The sequence below is a fragment of the Vombatus ursinus genome, unplaced genomic scaffold (assembly GCF_900497805.2).
Source record: "Vombatus ursinus unplaced genomic scaffold, bare-nosed wombat genome assembly UNPS02014775.1, whole genome shotgun sequence".
NCBI lineage: Eukaryota > Metazoa > Chordata > Mammalia > Diprotodontia > Vombatidae > Vombatus > Vombatus ursinus.
The window spans coordinates 12,570,594-12,586,178 of record NW_020954553.1 but is presented as its reverse complement, the minus strand read 5'-3'; positions in this window follow the sequence as shown (position 1 = coordinate 12,586,178).

Genomic DNA, 15,585 nt, shown 5'->3' with positions numbered 1-15,585 from the left:
TTCCTCTGTGGAGGCAGAGAACAGATCATATAGAAAGGGCCTAGTTAGGAAAGTGAAAGCCTGGAGGTCTAATCTCTGCTGAGCTCCTATCTATTTATGTGACCTTTGGTAAGTCTCTTGCCCTCCTCTGTAAAAACAAAAAAACAAAAAACAAAAAAACAAAAACAAAAACAAAAACAAAGCAGTCAGGCTAATTGCCAAGGCTCTTTTTAGTTCTTACATTCTGTGAATCTGTGATATCCATTGTTCCTCAAATCTGCAGAGCACTGAAGACATATGAATCACAGAAGAGAGATTGTAGTTGCACATCCGGAAAATATTGACTATGAGGGACAAAACATTAATTAGTCAGGTGGAGGGAGAGCTTATGGAATCCCTTTCCCTAAACCATGGTCAGATCCCCATCATGAATGATGCATAGGGAGGAGGTGGCCCCCGGATCCTATGAGAATCACTGTAGGGGCTAGAAAGTTAATTTGCCTGGATAGTCTAGGGACTGGATCAGGTAATCTGTTTCCCCTTTTTATCTTATGAATCTGAATCTGTACACATCACAAACCAAGCATTCACATCTCACCATGAGACAATCATAGAATCTGAGGAAGAGACCTCCAAAGTCGTGAGGTCATACAGGAAAAGAATCCCCACAATAATGTACCCACAAGTGGTCACTCAGATTCCTTAGCCCCTCACCTCTCCAAACAGCTCATTCCACTTTGGTGCAATTCATTGTTAGGAAGTTTCCTGACTTCTATCCTAAACCTGACTTTTCGACTTCTACCCCCTGTTCCTGATTCTACTCTCTGGGGCCAGAAAGAATAAGTGTAATCCCTCCTTCACAAGACAGCCTTTCAAATACTTAAATGCAGCCTTCGTGCTCCACCTCCCCCCTTCCCCCAGTCTCTGCTCTAGGCTAAACGTGCCCAAAGACAAGCCTTGTCTCTTAACCTCTACAGGCCTCCTCTGAAAAAAAAAAAAAGGAGGGCATTGGACCAGGTTATTTTTAAACTCTGTATCCTGTGGTCCCATAATCTTATCCTTTCATTCCATAGGAACTGAGGACAGCATTGTAATTTTTCTATCAATGTCAGCTTCACCATTTCCAGTGACTTGTAATTAATAATAATACAAGAAGCATTTATTAAGTGCCTCCTATTTGCAAAGCACTGAGGATGCAAAGACAAAACTCCTCTGCCCTTGAGGAGCTTACATTCTACTGGGGAGATACAGAATATGAAGAGATGAATAATACTATGTAATTGAAGAAGGAAGGGGTGGGAGGGAGGGAAGGGGAATGCCAGGAAAGGCTTCCCTGAGGAGGTATATCCAAGCTGACTTTTAAAGAAAACTAGGAATATGCAAAGATGAGGAAGGAAAGACTTCCAGGCATTTGATAATGTAAGACAGTTTGTAAAAAGGCAGAAAAGCAGGATACCGGGGCACAGTAAGCAAGCCAATTCTACCTATTCAGGAATGGAAAGTAGGTGAATGAAAGTCATGTGATGCTGACGTTAAAAAAAAGTCACATTTCTCTGTCTAGAAACATGGGCTGGAATCAGACTGTAAAGGGCTTAAAATGCAAAACTGAGCAGTTTGTATTTTATCCTACAGGCAGTAGGGAACCACTGAAGATTCTTGAGAAGAGGAATGGTCAGATCTGTGCTTTACTAGTAAAAAAAAGTGGTTTCCCTTTTTATAGCGCTTGCCAGTATATTCTCATTGATGAGAGGCAGGTGATGCTGATATTGTTTGCATTTTACAGAGGGGTGGGGAGGGGGGAAGGGTTTCAGAGAAGGGGAATTACTTGTCCAACTGGCACATGGCAGGGCTGGGGCTGGATCTTTGGTCTTTTGACTATAAGCCCAGGGTCCCTTTTAATGTTCCACAACCCTCTCTCACCTCTGCAGACTGCTTAATCACAGCAGCGAATAACATGTAAGGAAAAGCCTCTGAGGTCAACTCTGAGGGAAGAGCTCTTGCTGTCTGGGGTCCCCCAGGTCAAAGCTATCCTTTAGCCCAGGAAGAATATCACACACAAATCAAGGCTGGCAGCTGCCTTACCCTTTCAACGGCTGTGTCTGGCTTTTCAGCCAAACTCTCTTTCTGATCTAGCCAGCGAGCAGGGAGGTCTCCAGGCTGCTGAGGAGGCAGCGAGTGCCCATTTCAGTGGTGGGTGGGGAGGAGGTTGTCAAATCACCCAGGTATGATGCCTCTTCAAAATCCTCAGCCTTGTCAAAGCAGCTGGGACCCAGGGGGGGACCTGATGAGCTTAGATGCCGCCTTTGCGGCCTGCAAGCTTTCCTTGCTGTTTTCCTCCAAACAAATCAAGCATTCTTTTTTCTTCTAAAGAGAATCCTGTTAAACAACCAAACTGTGTACCCTTCGTACCCTAGCCAGAGGATTGATCTGGGAGAAAAATGGCTGTGGGCACCCACACTTACCCAGGCACACCAAGGCTCATCGCTGCTTCTACTAGCTGCAGTGAGGATAGACCAGGAAGATACAAAGGTGGGGGAGTAGCTGGAGCCCTGGAAGGGGAGTCAGAAGGCTGGGGGGTCTTCTTTTAATCGTACCCCTAACTCTCTGTGTGACCTTGGGCAAGCAACTTCCCCTCTCTGGCCCTCGGTTCCTACTTCTCTAAAATAGGGAAGTTAGGATGTGTAAAATAATAGCATTCTGTAAATATTTATTAAATACCTATCACGTACAGAATACCGGGCTGAGCACTGGGGGCAATACTCTGTTTGGCAAATAAGCTATCTCTGCCCTGGAGAGGTTTATTGTCCAGGAGGAGAGACATAAGACATAAACACAGGTAAATATAAAATGGGGCATTAGTAGAATGACTAGCATTCATATAGCATTTTAATGTTTGCAAAGTGCTTTACATACGTTATCTCATTTAGTTTTGATAACTTTGTGAGGTAGGGACTATTATTATCCCCATTTTACAGATGAGCAAAGTGAGGCCGAGAGTGTGACTTGCCCAGGGTCACATAGCTATTACGTGTCTGTGGCCAGATTTGAACTCAGGTCTTTCTGACTTCATGTCCACAGTCTATTCACTGAACCTCTAGCTACCTCTATGTCACTCGACTGCATAAAGAGAAATAAACAAGGTAATATATGAGATTGGGGGGAAGGTAGGGAAAGGTCATGGATGATGAGAAGATCATGGAAGGCTTCTTGAAGGAAGTAGCATTTGATTTGGGCTTCAAAGGATGTGTAGGAATTAAAAAAATGCAGAGGAGGTTATCTGAGGCATTGAGATCAAGGTGAACAGAGATTTCATAGATCTTTTCTCCTCCTACCTTCCTTCTCCTCCTGGCTTCCAGCCCCAGAGGAAAAGGTTCTCTCTGGGTGAGTCTTTAGTATAAACATCTGGCTTCAGGCAGCCTGCACCGAACTGCAAGAAACACTTCTGTATCCCTTGTCAAGAGTTCCCTCTGACTCCTCTCAAAGGGTCATCAGACCTTGAGTTGGAAGGGAGGGGTCAACTAGTCCAACTTTCTCATTGGACCAAGCAAGACACTGAGGCACAAAGAGGGAAATTAATTTTCTTAAGGTCAGGCAGGTAATAAGTAGCCATCAGAATTCAAACTCAGATCTTCTGACTGTTAGTCCAGCATTCTTTCTGCTACTTCATGATGCCCCTTTCCCAGGAAACCTTGCTAACCTTCTTCATTATCTATATGATCCCTTGCCTAAGTATGGGCTTTCAACTATCCCTAGTGCATATTGGGCCTTCTGTTCCGATTGGTCAGTCCTCTAGAAGCCACTCCTGATTCTTAGGTGAGGTAGGGAGGACTCCTGACCCGTTTCTTTAGCGTCACCGTCGATGTGGCAGTTTCGGTCTTGGCCTTGCCACACGGTCTTCCACTGACTCTCCTTAATTGCTCCTGCACTTAAGGTTCTAGGTTGGGTGTTGAAGCTAGCTCAGCACTGATGCCCTAAGGATCAAGGAACAATCTCTGGGAACAACCTTCTAGATTTGTGCCCACAAGAACTAAGATGAAGATCCATCCAGGAACAATGCCAGTTTTGGACATGAACTTGGTGGGACCAATGCTATGTAGGAACTGTGATAAGTTTTGAAGTTAATTTCCACCACCACCACCCCTCTACCCCTTTCCTCGAGAGACTGAGATGGTATAGGAGAGGTTATGTTTATATATTTTTCCCGGTTATATCTTTGAAGAAAATAACCTTTTGTAAAAGCTTCCTGATGTTATGCGGTTAAATGTCACCGGGGCACTAGTCATAGACCCTACAACACAACTGAAGGGGGCTCAAAGCGATGGCAGTAGAGACACTCCCACATCCATTGGGTACCTGGGAACCTTGAGGGAGAGAATGGGGCCAGAGCATGCTCATTATAGTCAGAAGGTCTTGCCCAAGATCATCAAAGCAGTGTAGAAGGACTTTCATTCAAATCCCATCTCCTACTTATTTAGCTGTGTGACCATGGGCAAATCGCTTCATCACTCAAGGCCTTGTTTCTCACCTCTGTAAAATGAAAATTGTCTCCAAGGTCTCTTCTGACTCTAAATCGGTGATCCTGTGAGCCTATGAATTCCAAACTCTCTAGCAGCTGACCTTACACCATGCTACCTTGCTTGACTTACATTATAATTTTGCTCTTGCCTGGTTGGGTTACCCGGCTTGTAAAGGGGATATTCAGTGAGGAAATGCTTGCTTTTAGCTGAATCCTTAGGTCTAGTGACTTCATGTAGATCTGGGCAAGGTCTCGGATATCACTGACCACCTCTGGTCTTGGGGATTGTGGGAGGCGGCATCTCCCACAACTGGGCAATACACGCAGTCATCCCCCACATCCAATCAGCTTGACAAGTCTTCTTTGTTTTATCTCTTCAGTGTCCTCCCCATTCATCCCCTGCCCTCTACTCCCCTAGTTCAAGGACTTATTCATTATCTCTCTATTAGACTATTAAAATAAACCCCTAATTGGTCCCCCTGCCTCCAATCTCCTCTCACCTCTTCAGCAAAGCCATCCCCCCTCGAGCTGCCAAGGTGACTAAGACTGTCCAGGTCACGTAAGATCCCCAGTTCTGAGTCAAAGGATCATAGACAGAGAGCTGGAATGGGCCCCAAAGGCCATCTAGCCCTATTCTTTGTTTTTTACAGATGGGGAAACTGAGGCTTAGAGGAGTTCAATGACTTTCCCAAGCTCACAGAGGTAGTAAGTGACGGAGGCTGGAATTAAACCCAGGTGGTTTGGCCCCAGTCCCAGTGCTTTCCACCAGGCCCTTCCTCGACTTCTGTTTCTTTGCCTGTAAGATAATGAGGCTTCCCTGGATGACTTGGGAGGTCCCTTTCACCTCTGACTCTATCCTCCTGTGACCCTTGCTCAATTGCTTCTATCATAAAACACGAACTCCTCTCTTGGACATTTCAAGTGTTTCACAATCTGGTTGCATTCGATCATCCTGGGATGATTTCACTCTGCTTCGCCTGACACATTCTACCGTACAGCCAGGCTAGCCTTGTCACAAATCTCTGTCCAAGGCATCAGTCTCCTCCCCTTAGGCCTTTGCACAGACTATCCCTCAGGCCTGGAATACACCCCCTCCTCATCTCCCCTCTTAAATCCCTAAATCCCTTCAAGATTCAGCTTAAATCCCACCTCCTACGAGAGACCTTTCCTGACTTGCCTTCCCCACCTCTGTGGTTAGTGCTTCGGCAATCCCCAGAAATGATTTAATGTTGGGAAGGGAAGGGAATAATAATTTCTATAGCACCTACTACATGCCGGCGCTGTGCCAAAATGCCTTACAAATATTATCTTGTTTCATTATCCACAAAACTCTACAAGATAGGTGCTGTTATTACGCCCATTTTTGTTGTTGTTCAGTCATTTTCAGTCACATACCATTCTTCATGACCCTGTTTGGGGTTTTCTTGGCAAAGATCCTGGTGTGGTTTGCCATTTCCTTCTCCAGATCATTTTATAGGTAAGGAAACTGAGGCAAACAGAGGTAAGTGACTTGCCCAGGGTCGCACAGTTGGTAAGTGTCTGAGGCTGAATTTGAACCTGGAGTCTTTCTGACTCCAGGCCTGGCATGACATCTACTTCACTACCTAGATGCCCCATCCTCATTTTACAATTGAGGAAAATGAAGTAGACAGACTTGCTCAGGGGTCACAGGGCTAGCATTATAAGGTTGGATGTGAACTTGGGTCTTTCTTACTTAGTTCAGGGAAGCCAGGTGACTCAGTGAATGGAGCACCAGACCAAGAGCCAGGAAGACTCATGTTTGAGTTCAGATCTTACTTACTAGCTGTGTGACTCTGGGCAAGTCACTTAACCCTGTTTGCTTCAGTTTTCTCATCTATAAAATGAGCCAGAGAAGGAAACGGCAAACCACTCCAGTATCTGCCAAGAAAAGCCCAAATGGGGACATGGAGAGTCAGACTGGACTAAAAAACGACTGAACAATAACTTTCTTACGTAAGGTCCAGTATTCCCGTACTACCCAGCTGCCTCTGTACATGTGTATATCCGTGTTTACAGATTTAGAACAGGCGAGCATGTTGGAGGTCCTCGGCTCTAACCCTCCCCTTTTACAGATAAGAACAATAAAGGCAAATGAAGCTGTCACTTGGACAAGGTTACACATATATTCAATATCAGAGCTGGGATTCAGACCCATGCATTTTGACACCTTGTCTGGCCTTCTTCCCACTATATCTTACATTGTCCTCTATCCTACCCACCCAACTTTGAGAGGGACGATGGTTTTATTTATAAATGTCATTGTGTCACCAAGACCTGGTGTGTGCTAGGTGCTTAATGATGGATGGTTGAATGAATGAATGAATACACAAGTTTGTCTGCCTGATCCTAGCAGCCATTCCACAAACCACAACCTTAGCTCTTCCACCACCATGGCTCAATGTAATTACAGGCACTTACAGTAGCCCCAGTGAACAGGAAGGCCTTGGCAGGGGAGGGGAAAGTTGCTGACCAGCCCCTTCTTCTCCCCTGTCAGGGCTAATCAACATCAGAGAAGTTAATGGGGAACACAAAACCTATTTAAGAGCTACATTTCCCACTTGGCTGGTTCCATTATACAGTGCAACATCCAGGTGTCACATTTCCTCTCCAAATGCCTGTCTTAATGCTCCCTGAAGCTGCTGGGGTTAGCAGTTACCTCCAAGAACCACCTGCAGCAGTTAAAGTAGGGCCCAGCTATGTCCCTAGACCCTGGAGAAAAAGGCAGCTCTGGGAAGGAGGAGGGTTCCCCCAAACTGGACACATCAGCAGGGTTGGCCTCAGTCCAGTGGGATGCTCTTCTCTTTCCCGACAGTTCCTTCTATCATTAGATCCAAGAGGAGCCACAGACTCAAGCTCACTGGGGCGAGTAGGCCTGGAAGAAGCTGAGGTCAGTTCTCAGTAGCAGTGGTCCCGCTCCTGAATCCTTCTGCTTCCCTAATGCAGGCCCACCTGAACCCCAGAGAGCTCCACTCTGCTAAGAAGACCAAGCCAGACCTAGTTCCCTTGGACTCCCCAAGGCACTGCGTCAGAAGAAAGGGCCCACACACCAACACCCCCAGGGAAAGGAAGGAGGAGAAAGCACCAGGGTCTGTGCAGGCCAAGTTTTGCAGCAAGGTGTAATCTACCCACCCTTCCTCAAATTGTCTTCCCCAGGACCCCGCTCTGCTGAGAGTGGCCAAGTCAGACAACTAGCACAGAAGGGATTTCCAGGCCGCATTTACTATCAGCTGGTGCATGATAATTTATGAATGGAAAGGTAGACTCCTATACTGGTGCCACCCTAGACGCTGGCATAGAAGGCCACACCCAATTTCAGATTATGCCCTAGAGCACGTGAGCATCTTTACTTCAGCTGGCCAGAGACTACCAGCAGATATGAGTTATGAGCCTCTGTTATCTCTTTTGGGGTCACCTGCTAACAGGTTCCTGAGGAAGATTGGCATCCCCTCCAAGGGGCCTCTCCACAGTAGTCTTTTATGAGGGCATGCCTCTTATGAGGAGTGTATGCCTCTTATGAGGGTGTGCCCCAAGGAGTTGGGTGGGAACACCTGGGATCTTCAAAAGGCATTATCTACCACTCTCATGACTCCAAACTCCCTGCAGGCAGGGGCTGAGTTTTCATTCTTATATCTCCAGTGCCTAGTATAGCACCTGCAATGGTTGTCGGCTAAACTAAGTAAACATTGGTTGAAGTAATTACTTTTCTTGTTCAGTCATTTCAACCATGTCTGACTCTTCATGACCCCATTTGGGATTTTCTTGGCAGAGATAATGATTTGTCATTTCCTTCTCCAGCTCATTTTAAAAATAAGGTAACTGAGGGTTAAATAACTTGCCCAAGGTCACATAGCTAGTAAGTGTCAGAGGCTGGATTTGAACTTAGGAAGATATCTTCCTAAATTCAGGCCTAGCACTCTATCCACTGTGCCATCTAGCTTATACCATCTCTATCTCCATCACTGCCGCAGTACTGATCATCACCTCTATTGAAAGGCATTGGGGTATGATAGAAAGAGTAATAAATGTATAGTCAGAAGAGGTCTGGGTTCAAATCCTATCTCTGGCACTTACTAGTGACAGTGAGCTTTTTGGTTTCATCTTCTGTAAAATGGGCATAATAATACCTTCATAGTCTATTTCCCCAAGTTGTTGTGAGAACCAAATGAGATAATCTATGTAAAATGCTTAGTAAGCCTGAAAGTGATTCATGAAGGTCAACTGTTCTTATCCATCACTATCAGTAGCATCCTGAAGTAGTAAGCAAGATGGATCTGCCAGGATTCAATTCAATTAATAAACATTTATTAAGCACCTACTGTGTGCCAGGCACTTTGCTAAATTTAGGGATATGAAAAGAGGCAAAACATAGCATCTGTCCTCAAGGAGCTCATAATTTAATAGTTCAGTTGTTCCAAGTAATCTGTATCCTCAAAATGGGTAAACTGAGTGGCCTAACCCTAGCCTCACAGAGTTCATGTGGATTCTTCAGTGATGAGGGAAACAGCATGGTTCAGTGGAAAGAGCTCTGAGTTTGGAATCAAAGAGCCTGAGTTCAAATCTTCCCTCTGCTGCTACCTGTGTCACCTCTGGGCCTCAGTGTCCTCATCTGTAAAACAGAGACAGAGCAATGGAGCCAGAGAGAGACCTGGGAGGCTTAGCAAAAGAAATATAGCACTGGGGGCAGCTAGGTGGCACAGTGGATAGAGCACCAGCCCTGAAATCAGGAGGACCTGAGTTCAAATCCTGTCTCAGACTGAACACTTGACACTTACTAGCTGTGTGACCCTGGGCAAGTCACTTAACCCCAACTGCCTAAAAATATATATATATATATAGCATTGACAGCTCTGTGCTGGACCCATAACACATGCTGATGGGATATTTTATTAGCCCTTGGCTCCATGACTACCTCAAAAAAATAACAGAATGGAAATATTGCCAATGTAGTAGCCTGGAACCTACATGGGGAGTCAGAGAAAGAATGTTGGACATTGAGTCAGGAGATCTGAAAAGCTTTAGCTCTTCCTAGACATATCACTTTACCTGTACAGCCCCATGTTTCCCCATCTGCAAAATACACTAACGTCCTCACAGTATGGTTGGGAGTATTCTAGAAATGTAAGCAGTCATTATTTCATAGGTATCAGATCCAGGCTCTGGACTCAACCTACTTCTGTAGTCTTTTTTCCCACCGTATCTCCACATGAACCTTCACAGTCTAACCAAATACCCCCATATTTTCTGGACTCTGTGACTGCTTAAAAATGTTCCTTTTGCCTACAGTACCCTCTTTCTTTCCCTTCTAATTTTCCCCCTAATATCTGTGAATGGGCTATCCATCTTTCAAAGCCCAGATCAGATGCTACCTCCTCCAGGAAGCCTTCTCTGATGCCTCACCTGAAAGTGACTTCCTCCTTCCTCTGAACTCTCGGCTATTTGAGCCCATCTTATTGCACTTCTGCATTATACTCAGATTCTTAAAGGGATATGCTGCCTTCTTAATGTGGGAATTCTTTCTGATAGGAGTAAGATGTCTACCCTGTGCTTCCTCCCGATGGAATGTAAGTGTGAAAGAAAGGCATCTTTCTATTTTGTCTTTGTATCCCTGATATCTTTCTCAGTGTTTGATGTGTTCAGTATATGCTTATTGAATTGAATTTAATTGAGATAAACTGTGAATCTGTACTATCACCTCTACTAATATCATAGATGAAAAAGCTGGAGTGGACCTTAGTGACCACAGTGTTTGTCTCCCTCATTTTTATAGCTGAGGAAACTGAGGCACAATGTGATTAAGTGACTTGCTGGTGGTCTCACAGCTAATAAGTAGTTGAGGAGGAAATTTGAACCCAGGACTGCCTGGCTTTAAACCCAATGCCATATTTCCTTTGCCAAGTTGTCTCCTTACCTTATTCATTTCTGAGGGTGCCTCAAGGACACAAACTCTTTGGCACTCAAGAGATGTTTTCTAAATTCTGTTCAACAACTAAACATATATTAAGTGCCAACAGTATGCAAAGCACTGAATGAATGGCTGCCCAAGGCAGGACTTCTTAAACTGTGAGTCTCGACCCCAAAAGGGGTCATGAAAAATTTGGCAACAGTAAAAGGTTTCTGAACATGCAACAACCAAAAATTAATTCAAAATCAATCACAAAATGAATCCAGAGGTGTTTCTGGCAGCACTTGCCAGTGTTACATTGAGCAACTTCACTTCAGCCTTGGTTTTGAACATAAAGCATGCACACTTTGCACGGTGCATGCCATCATTTCATGTAGTGCCAACAAATGCCAAAACACAAAAAGGGGTCATGAGTGGAAAAAGTTTAAGAAGCCCTGGCCTAAGACACTAGGCAAGATGAACAGTCAGGAGGCCAGTGTCCTTATACTTACAACAGAGCCCAGTTCTGCCACTCATTATTTCCCCTGATTAGCACCACCACCGTCACCACCAAGACCAAAGACTATGGAGCATCATAGAATCACAGAATTTAGACAAGGAGGGGATCTTAGATATCATCCAATTCAACTTACTTATTTTATAGACATGAAAAATGAGGGGTGAAGTAATTCACTCAAGTTCACAATAAGAATAATTAACTGAGCTGGTCTTTGAAGGCTATTATGAGGCAAAAGGGATTAGCCTCCGGAAGGCAGCTAGGTGGCACAGTGGATAGAGTGCTGGATCTGGAGATAGGAAGACTCCTCTTCCTGAGTTCAAATCCATCCTTAGACACTAGTTGTGTGACCCTGGGCAAGTCACTTGTGTGCCTCAGTTTCCTCATCTGTAAAATGAGAAGGAAATGGCAACCCACTCCAGGATCTCTGCCAAGAAAATCCCAAATGGGGTCACAAAGAGTCAGACACGACTAAAACAACTGAACCACAACAACAACAACACAACCCCAGAGGGCAGAACTAGAAATATTGGGTGAAAGCTAAAGGGAGCAAATATAGGCTTAATGAAAGAAAAAAAAAAGCTTCCTAATAACGAGAACCATCGACAAGTCAAAAGCACTCTCTCATGAGATAGTAGGTGCTTCCTCACTTGAGGTCTTCAAATGAAGGCTGAATAACCACTTGTGTGACTGATGTAGAGGGAATTCTTGGTCAGGGATAGGTTGGACTAGATAGTTCCTTCTAACTACTCTGTGGGATTTTTATCTTCTGATTTTGGAGTCCAGTGAATTGTGCGTAACAAGGAATTGTATGGTCCCTGAAGAGGAGCTCATCACATGTCTCCAAAGAGGACAGCAGATATTGGTGTTGGTGGGATAGTGAGGAATTCCTGGGCCAAACCTGGAGATGCAGGAATGTGATCTGGAAGAAGTGGAGCGATAAAGGCATCAAAAGAAGAATTCCTAGGCAACCAGAGGAATCCCTGAAGCAAGTCTCTTGGACACAAGGAGAAATTTCTGGACAACGCCAAGTTCTTGGACCTAGCAGGAGACAGAACTAGGAACAGCTAAGGATTAAGCCAAGATGTGGAGAAGCAAATCTGCCCTTCCCTGGTACTGTGAATAATGCGGATTGTACAAATTCAGATGAAAGCAGTCAACTCTTTAGTGATAATAAGTTCTTATCTCTTTTGGGGGGATGTGGTAGAGACATTGATCCTAGGATGGCCTAGTGGACTATCCAAGTTCCTGAGGAAAGTAGAAGTCTATTGAAGAAGGAAGAAAGTTATTTAGACTGTTCATGGGCCCGAGTGAGAATCCTTTCTTTACCTTTTACAGTTTTTGTGGAGTTAAGTAAAATCTGTCCTACACTCAGTGGCTTGTTTGCCTGAATGCTTTCACAGGAGCTGAGGACTCCTTCCTTTTTCTGTAGAGACCTAGGCAAGAGACAAATTATGGTGTTCTTATTGGAGACCTTGGGTGGGAGTCCAAAGACTATGATCATTGAGACACCCCCAAAACTGGATTTTCCTCATAATACCAGAACTTTGGTTTTAAGCCACAGATTACAGAGAAAAATTGTATAAACTTGGACAAAACAACCCACCCTTTTAATGTGCCTTGAAACAACCTTTTTCTGGAGGACTCCCTTGCTCTAGTGTCTGGGGTTTGGCGAAAGGACTGTGGGCTCACAACCTGTAGCCCCACCCCATTCAGGTGTTGTTCCTATTTTAGAACCTCACCTAGGAAGTGTCTTTTCCTCATTGACACCTTCCTCCCTATTCCATTAATACTGAATAAAGTATTCGTGTAACTTCCCTCTCTCAAAAGGTTCATTTTTTCCGTTGGTGGGCCTGTCAGATTGCCTTGTTCCCACCCCAAACCAATCTTAGGGATCTAGATGTACTAGAACCTGGGGTTGGCAAGATGGCACCAAATATTAATTAAAATAATGGCCAAACAAAGGACCGATGCCCTAGGAACCCCCAGTTTCAGAGTCTCTTGGCCAACTGTAAAGTGAGCCTGTATTGTGATTGAGAAGTCACAGAGATTTGTGACCTTGGGGTCATCCTTGATTCCCCACTCTTCCTTGCCCCACATTTCTAATCATGTCCAGGTGTTGTCATTTCTATCCCCACAGCACATCTTGCATCAGTATCCTTCCCACTCACATAGTCATCACTCTAGGCATTTGTCATTTCTTGAGAGGCATCTAGGTGGTACAGTGAATAAAGCACTAGGCCTGGAATCGGGAAGACTGGAGTTCAAATTCAGCCTCAGACACTTACTAACTGTGTGACCCTGGGCAAGTCTCTTAACTTCTGTTTGCCTCTGTTTCCACATCTGTAAACTAGGGATAGTAATAGCGCCTACCTCCCAGGTCCTCATTTGTGAGGACCAAATGAGGTAATAATTATAAAGCACTCAGCACAGTACCTGGCACACAGTAAGCATTAAATATAAGTGTTAGTGACTAGCTATTATTATCTCTCCCCTGGACTTTTTTAATAGCCTCCTAACTGCCTCATCTCTCCCCTTCTCCAAACTACGTTCCACACAGCTGCCAAAGTGATATTTCTAAAGCTCAAGTCTGACCATGTCACTCCCCTACTCAGTAAACTCCAGTGGCTTTTTTCTTGCCTTTTCCTCTCTTGCTTGATATTGAAAGTTCTTCAAAACCTGGCTCTACTCAATCTTTACAGTCTCATTACATTGTAGTGAAGGCTTTTCCTCCACCCCCACCTCTGCATTGAGCATGCTCAGTTGCCATTCCTGGTTCCAGGCAAACACTTGGAAGCTTGGGGGTGCCACGTTTGACTCATCACTGAGGGGCTTGCAGTGGAAAATGATGAAGACTCCCAAAGGTGGCTGCTGAGCAAGATGACTCAGAGATATATAAAAGCAAGCTCTAGGTTTCATATTCTCTCTGGCTCAGAAGTGCTTGGAGCTATGTCCCAAGGGTCAGGTGATGAAGAGGAAATTTCCCTGTCTTCTGCCTGATCCATAGCTGTAAGCATATAGCTTCCTCTGTCTCATTTGTATTTGCTATTTCCTGCTTAGGTAAATGAATATCCTGTGGTAGACATAACCAAGCCTGGAAGTGATCTTGTAAGTTTGAAAGGTCTAGAAGTCTGTGAGCGTTTCAGTGACTGCATCCACCAACCAACCCGGTGGCAGCAGTGTCCACTGAAATATTTGCTTGTGATAGCAGCAGAAGACAGTGGAGAGAGAAGCTTCCACATCAGAGATGGTAGCCCATACCTGGCCTTTTCACTAGCAGAATATTTAAACAATGAAAAGCCAAAGTGAAATGTAAAAAGCTTAAATAGCTGTATTGAAAAACTGCTTTATATTATGATAAGGATTCAGTATTAACCTCCTGGCGGATTATACAAGTAGTGATAAGTTACAGAATTTTGTTCATATAATTCTATTAATGCTTGCTGTTGTTCTTTTATGTTTAGAATTCCTTTTTGCAAGTAGGAATAAATTAACTGTCCAGTACCTGATTCACAGTACCCATTGAATGCTTTTGTTAGTTACCCTATTTTAGAGGGGAGCCATAATCTATTTCATTATGTTCCCAGGTAGCCAGAGTGTGGGGGGGGGAGGGAGGATTGTGAGCAAGATAATGAGTGTGAGAGGAGGAAAGCCGTTTCAGTGGAGTCAGGCTCCCATAGCACTGAGCCAGATCAAATCTCATGTCTGGGTATGGGACAAGGAGGCATACATGCCCAGCAACGGCTCCTTTACATCTCAATGCAATTGTTAGACGTAGACATTTGTGTGGTAGGGACCTTATACAGTATCTATGTCCCTATGTCCTAACATAAAGTAGGTTCTTCCTACAGGTAGTTTCCAAAAGAAGAAATTCAAGCTAGCAACAGCCATATGAAAAAGTGCTCCAAATCACTAATGCTTAGAAAAATGCAAATTAAAGCTACTCTGAAGTTTACCTTCACCTACTGGTGAAAATGAAAATTGTCAGAAAGTCTATGGACAAACAGACACTCTGATGCACTATTGGCTGGTCCAGCCATTCTGGAAAGCGATTTGGAACTGTGCCCCGAAAGTAATTGAGTTTGTGCATAGCATTTGGCCCAGTGATACTATTATCAGGCCTATACATACCCCAAAGGCACCAAACAAAGATGAAAAAGAGTCATTGTACAAATATACTTATAACCATTCTTTTTGTTAGATCAAAGAACTGGAAACTAACAAATTGCCCATCAATTGGTGAATGGCTGAACAAGTTGTGGTATAAATGCAATGGGATATTATTGTGCTATAAGAAATGTCAAAAGATACAGTTTCAGAGAAAACTGAGAGGACCTATATAAACTGATGTGGAATGAAATGAGCAGAAGAAGAACAATTTATACAATAACATTATAAAGTAAAACAACTTTGAAAGACCTAAGAACTCAGACCAATGCAATGACCAACCATGATTTCAAAGAATTGATGGTGATATGTGCTACCACATCCTGACAGGAAGTTGACAGACTCAAGATGCAGACTAAGATGTTGTCAACATGGAAATTTGCTTTGCTTGACTATTCATATTTGTTACAAGGGCTTTGAATTTTTCTTCCTTCTGTTCCTCTGTGGGAGTGATGAGAGGAAGGAAGGAAGGAAGGAAGGAAGGAAGGAAGGAAGGAAGGAAGG